Genomic DNA, 10,000 nt, shown 5'->3' on the forward strand with positions numbered 1-10,000 from the left:
TGCATCTCTCGCCTTCATTTTCGACACAAGCGCCTGAGGAGGGACGCCACCCCTCCCCTTGCGTCAAGAGACCTCCCACCAGCCTCTGACTGATTCTTAGAACGGACGGAAAGAGTCGGGCAAGCCTGTCAAAGCTTTGAGCGAATGTCAAAAGCTTTAGACTTCCGCGAACTCTCCGGCTTGCACTGAGACGCGAGGTCGATGTGCTAAGCACCACGGGGCCCCTTTCGCCTGCAGGTCCCGAGCCGCCAACATGTTCTTAGTATCGTGTTCTCCAAACCTGGGTGACGGGCACCGCAGGGAGGCAGAGCCATCGCACTTGCCGGGTGGCAGAGGAAGGACCGGACTATGTACAATAGCGGCCAACGACTCCCAGAGCCGGTAGTGCGGCGTCTGCTCTCAGCCTAAGAGGCTTCTGGGAGTGCTCAGGCAAGGGTCAGCCTGCACCCTTGCTGGCAGCACCCAGGGGAACCAGGACGCTTGCATCTCTCGCCTTCATTTCGACACAAACGCCTGAGGAGGGAAGCCAACCCTCCGTGTGTCAAGAGACCGTCCCCGCCCCGGCCTCCGACTGATTCTTAGAACGGACGGAAAGAGTCAGGCAAGCCTGTTAAGACTTCCGCGAACTCTCCGGCTTGCACTGAGACGCGAGGTCGATGTGCTCAGCACCACGGGGCCCCTTTCGCCTGCAGGTCCCGAGCCGCCAACATGTTCTAAGTATCGTGTTCTCCAAACCTGGGTGACGGGCACCGCAGGGAGGCAGAGCCATCGCACTTGCCGGGTGGCAGAGGAAGGACCGGACTATGTACAATAGCGGCCAACGACTCCCAGAGCCGGTAGTGCGGCGCCTGCTCTCAGCCTAAGAGGCTTTTGGGAGTGCTCAGGCAAGGGTCAGCCTGCACCCTTGCTGCAGCACCCAGGGGAACCAGGACGCTTGCATCTCTCGCCTTCATTTTCGACACAAACGCCTGAGGAGGGAAGCCAACCCTCCGTGTGTCAAGAGACCGTCCCCGCCCCGGCCTCCGACTGATTCTTAGAACGGACGGAAAGAGTCAGGCAAGCCTGTTAAGACTTCCGCGAACTCTCCGGCTTGCACTGAGACGCGAGGTCGATGTGCTCAGCACCACGGGGCCCCCTTCGCCTGCAGGTCCCGAGCCGCCAACATGTTCTAAGTATCGTGTTCCCCAAACCTGGGTGACGAGCACCGCAGGGAGGCAGAGCCATCGCACTTGCCGGGTGGCAGAGGAAGGACCGGACTATGTACAATAGCGGCCAACGACTCCCAGAGCCGGTAGTGCGGCGCCTGCTCTCAGCTTAAGAGGCTTTTGGGAGTGCTCAGGCAAGGGTCAGCCTGCACCCTTGCTGGCAGCACCCAGGGGAACCAGGACGCTTGCATCTCTCGCCTTCATTTTCGACACAAACACCTGAGGAGGGAAGCCAACCCTCCGTGTGTCAAGAGACCGTCCCCGCCCCGGCCTCCGACTGATTCTTAGAACGGACGGAAAGAGTCAGGCAAGCCTGTCAAAGAATTGAGCAGATGTCAAAATCTTTTAAGACTTCCGCGAACTCTCCGGCTTGCACTGAGACCCGAGGTCGATGTGCTCAGCACCACGGGGCCCCTTTCGCCTGCAGGTCCCGAGCCGCCAACATGTTCTAAGTATCGTGTTCCCCAAACCTGGGTGACGAGCACCGCAGGGCGGCAGAGCCATCGCACTTGCCGGGTGCAGAGGAAGGACCGGACTATGTACAATAGCGGCCAACCACTCCCAGAGCCGGTAGTGCGGCGTGCGAGGTCTGCTCTCAGCGGAAGAGGGTTTTGGGAATGCTCAGGCAAGGGCCAGCCTGCACCCTTCCTGGCCGCTCCCACGGGAACCAGGCTACTTGCAATCCTTTCCCCCAATAGCAAGTGCCTTTTGGAGGGACGGCCGGAGTCAACGTGGGGTTTGCCCGCCCTCCAAAGTGTCAAGAGACCGCCGCACAGGCCTCTGACTGATTCTTAGAACAGGCAGCAAGAGTTGGGTAAGTCTGTCGAAAATTTGACAAAGTGTCAAAAATTAGACTTCCGAGAGCTCTTGGGCATGCACACAGGCCTGTCATTCAAGTGCTCTGCCCGCGGAACCGTTTTTCGGATGCCTTTCAAAGTGGTCCCGCGCCGCCATTTTGTTCTAAAAATCGTGTTCCCAGAAATCTCCGGGTACCCCGCCAACCTCACTGTGTCACAATGTCAAGTGGCACTGAATGGGTCTGAATTTCAAATTCGACTGCTTCGCTCTGGAACTCGAACCCGGCAAAAACCGTTTGGATTTTTCCCGGTCCAGACTTCCGCGGCAGACAAAGTTAAAGTTTTCGGGCTGCAGACTCAAAACGACATCTGGCCAACCGCCGGGCTCAATTCGCCCAGTTCCTCCGGCACTTCGGAACTCATGTTCGGCATGAGTTTTTGAATCTTCCCGATGCTTCGGCATTTTCCTCCGCTGACACTTAGAATATTTTTCACACTTGGCCGAAAATTTTTCTAAGTTTTTCTGGTTACTGATTTCTTCTTTTCGGGCATTTTTCTAAGTTTTCTTGGTTACTCATTTCTCATTTTCAAACATTTTTCTAAGTTTTTCTGGTTACTGATTTCTTCTTTTTGGGCATTTTTCTAAGTTTTCTTGGTTACTCATTTCTCATTTTCAAACATTTTTCTAAGTTTTTCTGGTTACTCATTTCTCATTTTCAAACATTTTTCTAAGTTTTTCTGGTTACTGATTTCTTCTTTTTGGGCATTTTTCTAAGTTTTCTTGGTTACTCATTTCTCATTTTCAAACATTTTTTCTAAGTTTTTCTGGTTACTGATTTCTTCTTTTTGGGCATTTTTCTAAGTTTTCTTGGTTACTCATTTCTCATTTTCAAACATTTTTCTAAGTTTTCTTGGTTACTCATTTCTCATTTTCAAACATTTTTCTAAGTTTTTCTGGTTACTGATTTCTTCTTTTTGGGCATTTTTTCTAAGTTTTCTTGGTTACTCATTTCTCATTTTCAAACATTTTTCTAAGTTTTTCTGGTTACTCATTTCTCATTTTCAAACATTTTTCTAAGTTTTTCTGGTTACTGATTTCTTCTTTTTGGGCATTTTTCTAAGTTTTCTTGGTTACTCATTTCTCATTTTCAAACATTTTTCTAAGTTTTTCTGGTTACTCATTTCTCATTTTCAAACATTTTTCTAAGTTTTTCTGGTTACTCATTTCTGCTTTTCCAACGTTTTACTAAGTTTTGCTGGTTACTGAGTTCACACTTTTAAACATTTTCGGGCATTTTTCTACGTTTTTCATGTTACTCATTTAGCACTTTCAGGCACTTTCCTATGCTTTCCTGCTTACTGATTTCACACTTTTAAGCATCTTCGGGCATGTTCCCTAAGTTTTGCAGTTCATTCGTTTGGGACAGTCAGGCAGCTTTCCTAAGCTTTCCTGGTAACCGAATTCACATTGTTGAGAACTTTGGAACCCTTCCCTAAGCTGTGCTGGTTACTCACTTTACCTCTTCAGACACTTGCCCCCGTTGTGACAGAGACCACTTCCCGACTCGGGAAATGCACCAAATTCGGCCTGAACTCAGAGGGCAGTCCCCCCTCGAAGGCGTGGAAGTCGGCAGAATCGCCGGGTCAAATCCGGCTGAGCTACCCGGCTTGGAAGCCTCAAAGTCGGTATGAGCTGTCAGGTTCACTCCCATCCCCGTTTGGACCACTTCCCGACTCGGGAAATTCACCAAATTCGGCCTGAACTCAGAGGACAGTCCCCCCTCGAAGGCGTGACAGTCGGCAGAACCGCCGGATCAAATCCGGCTGAGCTACCCGGCCCCGAAGCCTCAAAGTCGGTAAGAGCTGTCAGGTTCACTCCCATCCCCGTTTGGACCACTTCCCGACTCGGGAAATTCACCAAATTCGGCCTGAACTTATACAACAGTCCCCCCTCGAAGGCGTGACAGTCGGCAGAACCGCCGATCAAATCCGGTTGAGCTACCCGGCTTGGAAGCCCCAAAGTCGGTATGAGCTGTCAGGTTCACTCCCATCCCCGTTTGGACCACTTCCCGACTCGGGAAATTCACCAAATTCGGCCTGAACTTATACAACAGTCCCCCCTCGAAGGCGTGACAGTCGCTAGAACCGCCGGATCAAATCCGGTTGAGCTACCCGGCTTGGAAGCCCCAAAGTCGGTAAGAGCTGTCAGGTTCACTCCCATCCCCGTTTGGACCACTTCCCGACTTAGGAAATTCACCAAATTCGGCCTGAACTTAGAGGAGAGTCCCCGCTCGAAGGCGTGGAAGTCGGCAGAATCGCCGGGTCAAATCCGACTGAGCTACCCGGCCCCGAAGCCTCAATGTCGGTAAGAGCTGTCAGGTTCACTCCCATCCCCGTTTGGACCACTTCCCGACTCGGGAAATTCACCAAATTCGGCCTGAACTTAGACAACAGTCCCCCCTCGAAGCCGTGGCAGTCGCTAGAACCGCCGGATCAAATCCGGTTGAGCTACCCGGCTTGGAAGCCCCAAAGTCGGTATGAGCTGTCAGGTTCACTCCCATCCCCGTTTGGACCACTTCCCGACTTAGGAAAATCACCAAATTCGGCCTGAACTCAGAGGGCAGGCCCCCCTCGAAGGCCAGGCATTCGGCAGAACCGCCGGGTCAAATCCGACTGTGCTACCCGGCCCCAAAGCCTCAAAGTTGGTATGAGCAGTTAGGTTCACTCCCATCCCCGTTTGGACCACTTCCCGACTTAGGAAATTCACCAAATTCGGCCTGAACTTAGAGGAGAGTCCCCGCTCGAAGGCGTGGAAGTCGGCAGAATCGCCGGGTCAAATCCGACTGAGCTACCCGGCCCCGAAGCCTCAATGTCGGTAAGAGCTGTCAGGTTCACTCCCATCCCCGTTTGGACCACTTCCCGACTCGGGAAATTCACCAAATTCGGCCTGAACTTAGACAACAGTCCCCCCTTCGAAGCCGTGGCAGTCGCTAGAACCGCCGATCAAATCCGGTTGAGCTACCCGGCTTGGAAGCCCCAAAGTCGGTATGAGCTGTCAGGTTCACTCCCATCCCCGTTTGACCACTTCCCGACTTAGGAAAATCACCAAATTCGGCCTGAACTCAGAGGGCAGGCCCCCCTCGAAGGCCAGGCATTCGGCAGAACCGCCGGGTCAAATCCGACTGTGCTACCCGCCCCAAAGCCTCAAAGTTGGTATGAGCAGTTAGGTTCACTCCCATCCCCGTTTGGACCACTTCCCGACTTAGGAAATTCACCAAATTCGGCCTGAACTTAGAGGAGAGTCCCCGCTCGAAGGCGTGGAAGTCGGCAGAATCGCCGGGTCAAATCCGACTGAGCTACCCGGCCCCGAAGCCTCAATGTCGGTAAGAGCTGTCAGGTTCACTCCCATCCCCGTTTGGACCACTTCCCGACTCGGGAAATTCACCAAATTCGGCCTGAACTTAGACAACAGTCCCCCTCGAAGCCGTGGCAGTCGCTAGAACCGCTGGATCAAATCCGGTTGAGCTACCCGGCTTGGAAGCCCCAAAGTCGGTATGAGCTGTCAGGTTCACTCCCATCCCCGTTTGGACCACTTCCCGACTTAGGAAAATCACCAAATTCGGCCTGAACTCAGAGGGCAGGCCCCCCTCGAAGGCCAGGCATTCGGCAGAACCGCCGGGTCAAATCCGACTGTGCTACCCGGCCCCAAAGCCTCAAAGTTGGTATGAGCAGTTAGGTTCACTCCCAAACCCGTTGGGACCACTTCCCGACTTAGGAAATTCACCAAATCCGGCCTGAACTTAGACAACAGTCCCCCCTCGAAGGCGTGACAGTCGGTAGAACCGCCGGGTCAAATCCGGCTGAGCTACCCGATTTGGAAGCCTTCAACACAAAACCCATCCGGCAATGCCACTCAAAAAGGGCCCAAATTCAGAAACACCCCCTTCAATAGGTACCACTTCCTCGGAGACACTACCGGGACACGCTCCCCTCGGCGAAAATTAAGCCCCCACCACTAACTGAAGCCAACCGCAGCCCCAACTTCAACGGAGAAATCAGTAACCAATTCAAAAATGCACTTGGTTACTGATTTGTACTGCTTCAAAAATATTCTAAGTGTCGCTGGTTACTGATTTGTACTGCTCCAAAAATATTCTAAGTGTCACTGGTTACTGATTTGTACTGACTCAAAAATATTCTAAGTGTCGCTGGTTACTGATTTGTACTGACTGAAAAATATTCTAAGTGTCGCTGGTTACTGATTTGTACTGACTCAAAAATATTCTAAGTGTCAGTGGTTACTGATTTGTACTGCTCCAAAAATATTCTAAGTGTCGCTGGTTACTGATTTGTAATGCTCCAAAAATATTCTAAGTGTCGCTGGTTACTGATTTGTACTGCTTCAAAAATATTCTAAGTGTCAGCGGTTACTGATTTGTACTGCTTCAAAAATATTCTAAGTGTCGCTGGTTACTGATTTGTACTGCTTCAAAAATATTCTAAGTGTCAGTGGTTACTGATTTGTACTGCGTCAAAAATATTCTAAGTGTCGCTGGTTACTGATTTGTACTGCTCCAAAAATATTCTAAGTGTCGCTGGTTACTGATTTGTACTGCTTCAAAAATATTCTAAGTGTCGCTGGTTACTGATTTGTACTGCTTCAAAAATATTCTAAGTGTCAGTGGTTACTGATTTGTACTGCTTCAAAAATATTCTAAGTGTCGCTGGTTACTGATTTGTACTGCTTCAAAAATATTCTAAGTGTCAGTGGTTACTGATTTGTACTGCTTCAAAAATATTCTAAGTGTCGCTGGTTACTGATTTGTACTGCTTCAAAAATATTCTAAGTGTCAGTGGTTACTGATTTGTACTGCTCCAAAAATATTCTAAGTGTCGCTGGTTACTGATTTGTACTGCTTCAAAAATATTCTAAGTGTCAGTGGTTACTGATTTGTACTGCTCCAAAAATATTCTAAGTGTCGCTGGTTACTGATTTGTACTGCTTCAAAAATATTCTAAGTGTCAGCGGTTACTGATTTGTACTGCTTCAAAAATATTCTAAGTGTCAGTGGTTACTGATTTGTACTGCTTCAAAAATATTCTAAGTGTCGCTGGTTACTGATTTGTACTGCTTCAAAAATATTCTAAGTGTCAGTGTTACTGATTTGTACTGCTCCAAAAATATTCTAAGTGTCGCTGGTTACTGATTTGTACTGCTTCAAAAATATTCTAAGTGTCAGTGGTTACTGATTTGTACTGCTTCAAAAATATTCTAAGTGTCGCTGGTTACTGATTTGTACTGCTTCAAAAATATTCTAAGTGTCAGTGGTTACTGATTTGTACTGCTTCAAAAATATTCTAAGTGTCGCTGGTTACTGATTTGTACTGCTCCAAAAATATTCTAAGGTCGCTGGTTACTGATTTGTACTGCTTCAAAAATATTCTAAGTGTCGCTGGTTACTGATTTGTACTGCTCCAAAAATATTCTAAGTGTCCGCTGGTTACTGATTTGTACTGCTTCAAAAATATTCTAAGTGTCGCTGGTTACTGATTTGTACTGCTTCAAAAATATTCTAAGTGTCAGTGGTTACTGATTTGTACTGCTTCAAAAATATTCTAAGTGTCGCTGGTTACTGATTTGTACTGACTCAAAAATATTCTAAGTGGGGCTGGTTACTGATTTGTACTGCTCCAAAAATATTCTAAGTGTCGCTGGTTACTGATTTGTACTGCTTCAAAAATATTCTAAGTGTCAGCGGTTACTGATTTGTACTGCTTCAAAAATATTCTAAGTGTCAGTGGTTACTGATTTGTACTGCTTCAAAAATATTCTAAGTGTCGCCGGTTACTGATTTGTACTGCTTCAAAAATATTCTAAGTGTCAGTGGTTACTGATTTGTACTGCTTCAAAAATATTCTAAGTGTCGCCGGTTACTGATTTGTACTGCTTCAAAAATATTCTAAGTGTCAGTGGTTACTGATTTGTACTGCTCCAAAAATATTCTAAGTGTCGCTGGTTACTGATTTGTACTGCTTCAAAAATATTCTAAGTGTCAGCGGTTACTGATTTGTACTGCTTCAAAAATATTCTAAGTGTCAGTGGTTACTGATTTGTACTGCTTCAAAAATATTCTAAGTGTCGCTGGTTACTGATTTGTACTGCTTCAAAAATATTCTAAGTGTCAGTGGTTACTGATTTGTACTGCTTCAAAAATATTCTAAGTGTCGCTGGTTACTGATTTGTACTGCTCCAAAAATATTCTAAGTGTCGCTGGTTACTGATTTGTACTGCTTCAAAAATATTCTAAGTGTCGCTGGTTACTGATTTGTACTGCTTCAAAAATATTCTAAGTGTCAGTGGTTACTGATTTGTACTGCTTCAAAAATATTCTAAGTGTCGCTGGTTACTGATTTGTACTGATTCAAAAATATTCTAAGTGTCAGTGGTTACTGATTTGTACTGCTTCAACAATATTCTAAGTGTCGCTGGTTACTGATTTGTACTGCTTCAAAAATATTCTAAGTGTCAGTGGTTACTGATTTGTACTGCTTCAAAAATATTCTAAGTGTCGCTGGTTACTGATTTGTACTGCTCCAAAAATATTCTAAGTGTCGCTGGTTACTGATTTGTACTGCTTCAAAAATATTCTAAGTGTCGCTGGTTACTGATTTGTACTGCTCCAAAAATATTCTAAGTGTCGCTGGTTACTGATTTGTACTGCTTCAAAAATATTCTAAGTGTCGCTGGTTACTGATTTGTACTGCTTCAAAAATATTCTAAGTGTCAGTGGTTACTGATTTGTACTGCTTCAAAAATATTCTAAGTGTCGCTGGTTACTGATTTGTACTGAGTCAAAAATATTCTAAGTGGGGCTGGTTACTGATTTGTACTGCTACAAAAATATTCTAAGTGTCGCTGGTTACTGATTTGTACTGCTTCAAAAATATTCTAAGTGTCAGCGGTTACTGATTTGTACTGCTTCAAAAATATTCTAAGTGTCAGTGGTTACTGATTTGTACTGCTTCAAAAATATTCTAAGTGTCGCTGGTTACTGATTTGTACTGATTCAAAAATATTCTAAGTGTCAGTGGTTACTGATTTGTACTGCTTCAACAATATTCTAAGTGTCGCTGGTTACTGATTTGTACTGCTTCAAAAATATTCTAAGTGTCAGTGGTTACTGATTTGTACTGCTTCAAAAATATTCTAAGTGTCGCTGGTTACTGATTTGTACTGCTCCAAAAATATTCTAAGTGTCGCTGGTTACTGATTTGTACTGCTTCAAAAATATTCTAAGTGTCGCTGGTTACTGATTTGTACTGCTCCAAAAATATTCTAAGTGTCGCTGGTTACTGATTTGTACTGCTTCAAAAATATTCTAAGTGTCGCTGGTTACTGATTTGTACTGCTTCAAAAATATTCTAAGTGTCAGTGGTTACTGATTTGTACTGCTTCAAAAATATTCTAAGTGTCGCTGGTTACTGATTTGTACTGACTCAAAAATATTCTAAGTGGGGCTGGTTACTGATTTGTACTGCTCCAAAAATATTCTAAGTGTCGCTGGTTACTGATTTGTACTGCTTCAAAAATATTCTAAGTGTCAGCGGTTACTGATTTGTACTGCTTCAAAAATATTCTAAGTGTCAGTGGTTACTGATTTGTACTGCTTCAAAAATATTCTAAGTGTCGCCGGTTACTGATTTGTACTGCTTCAAAAATATTCTAAGTGTCAGTGGTTACTGATTTGTACTGCTTCAAAAATATTCTAAGTGTCGCCGGTTACTGATTTGTACTGCTTCAAAAATATTCTAAGTGTCAGTGGTTACTGATTTGTACTGCTCCAAAAATATTCTAAGTGTCGCTGGTTACTGATTTGTACTGCTTCAAAAATATTCTAAGTGTCAGCGGTTACTGATTTGTACTGCTTCAAAAATATTCTAAGTGTCAGTGGTTACTGATTTGTACTGCTTCAAAAATATTCTAAGTGTCGCTGGTTA

The sequence above is a fragment of the Hemiscyllium ocellatum genome (genome assembly GCF_020745735.1).
Source record: "Hemiscyllium ocellatum isolate sHemOce1 chromosome 15 unlocalized genomic scaffold, sHemOce1.pat.X.cur. SUPER_15_unloc_10, whole genome shotgun sequence".
NCBI lineage: Eukaryota > Metazoa > Chordata > Chondrichthyes > Orectolobiformes > Hemiscylliidae > Hemiscyllium > Hemiscyllium ocellatum.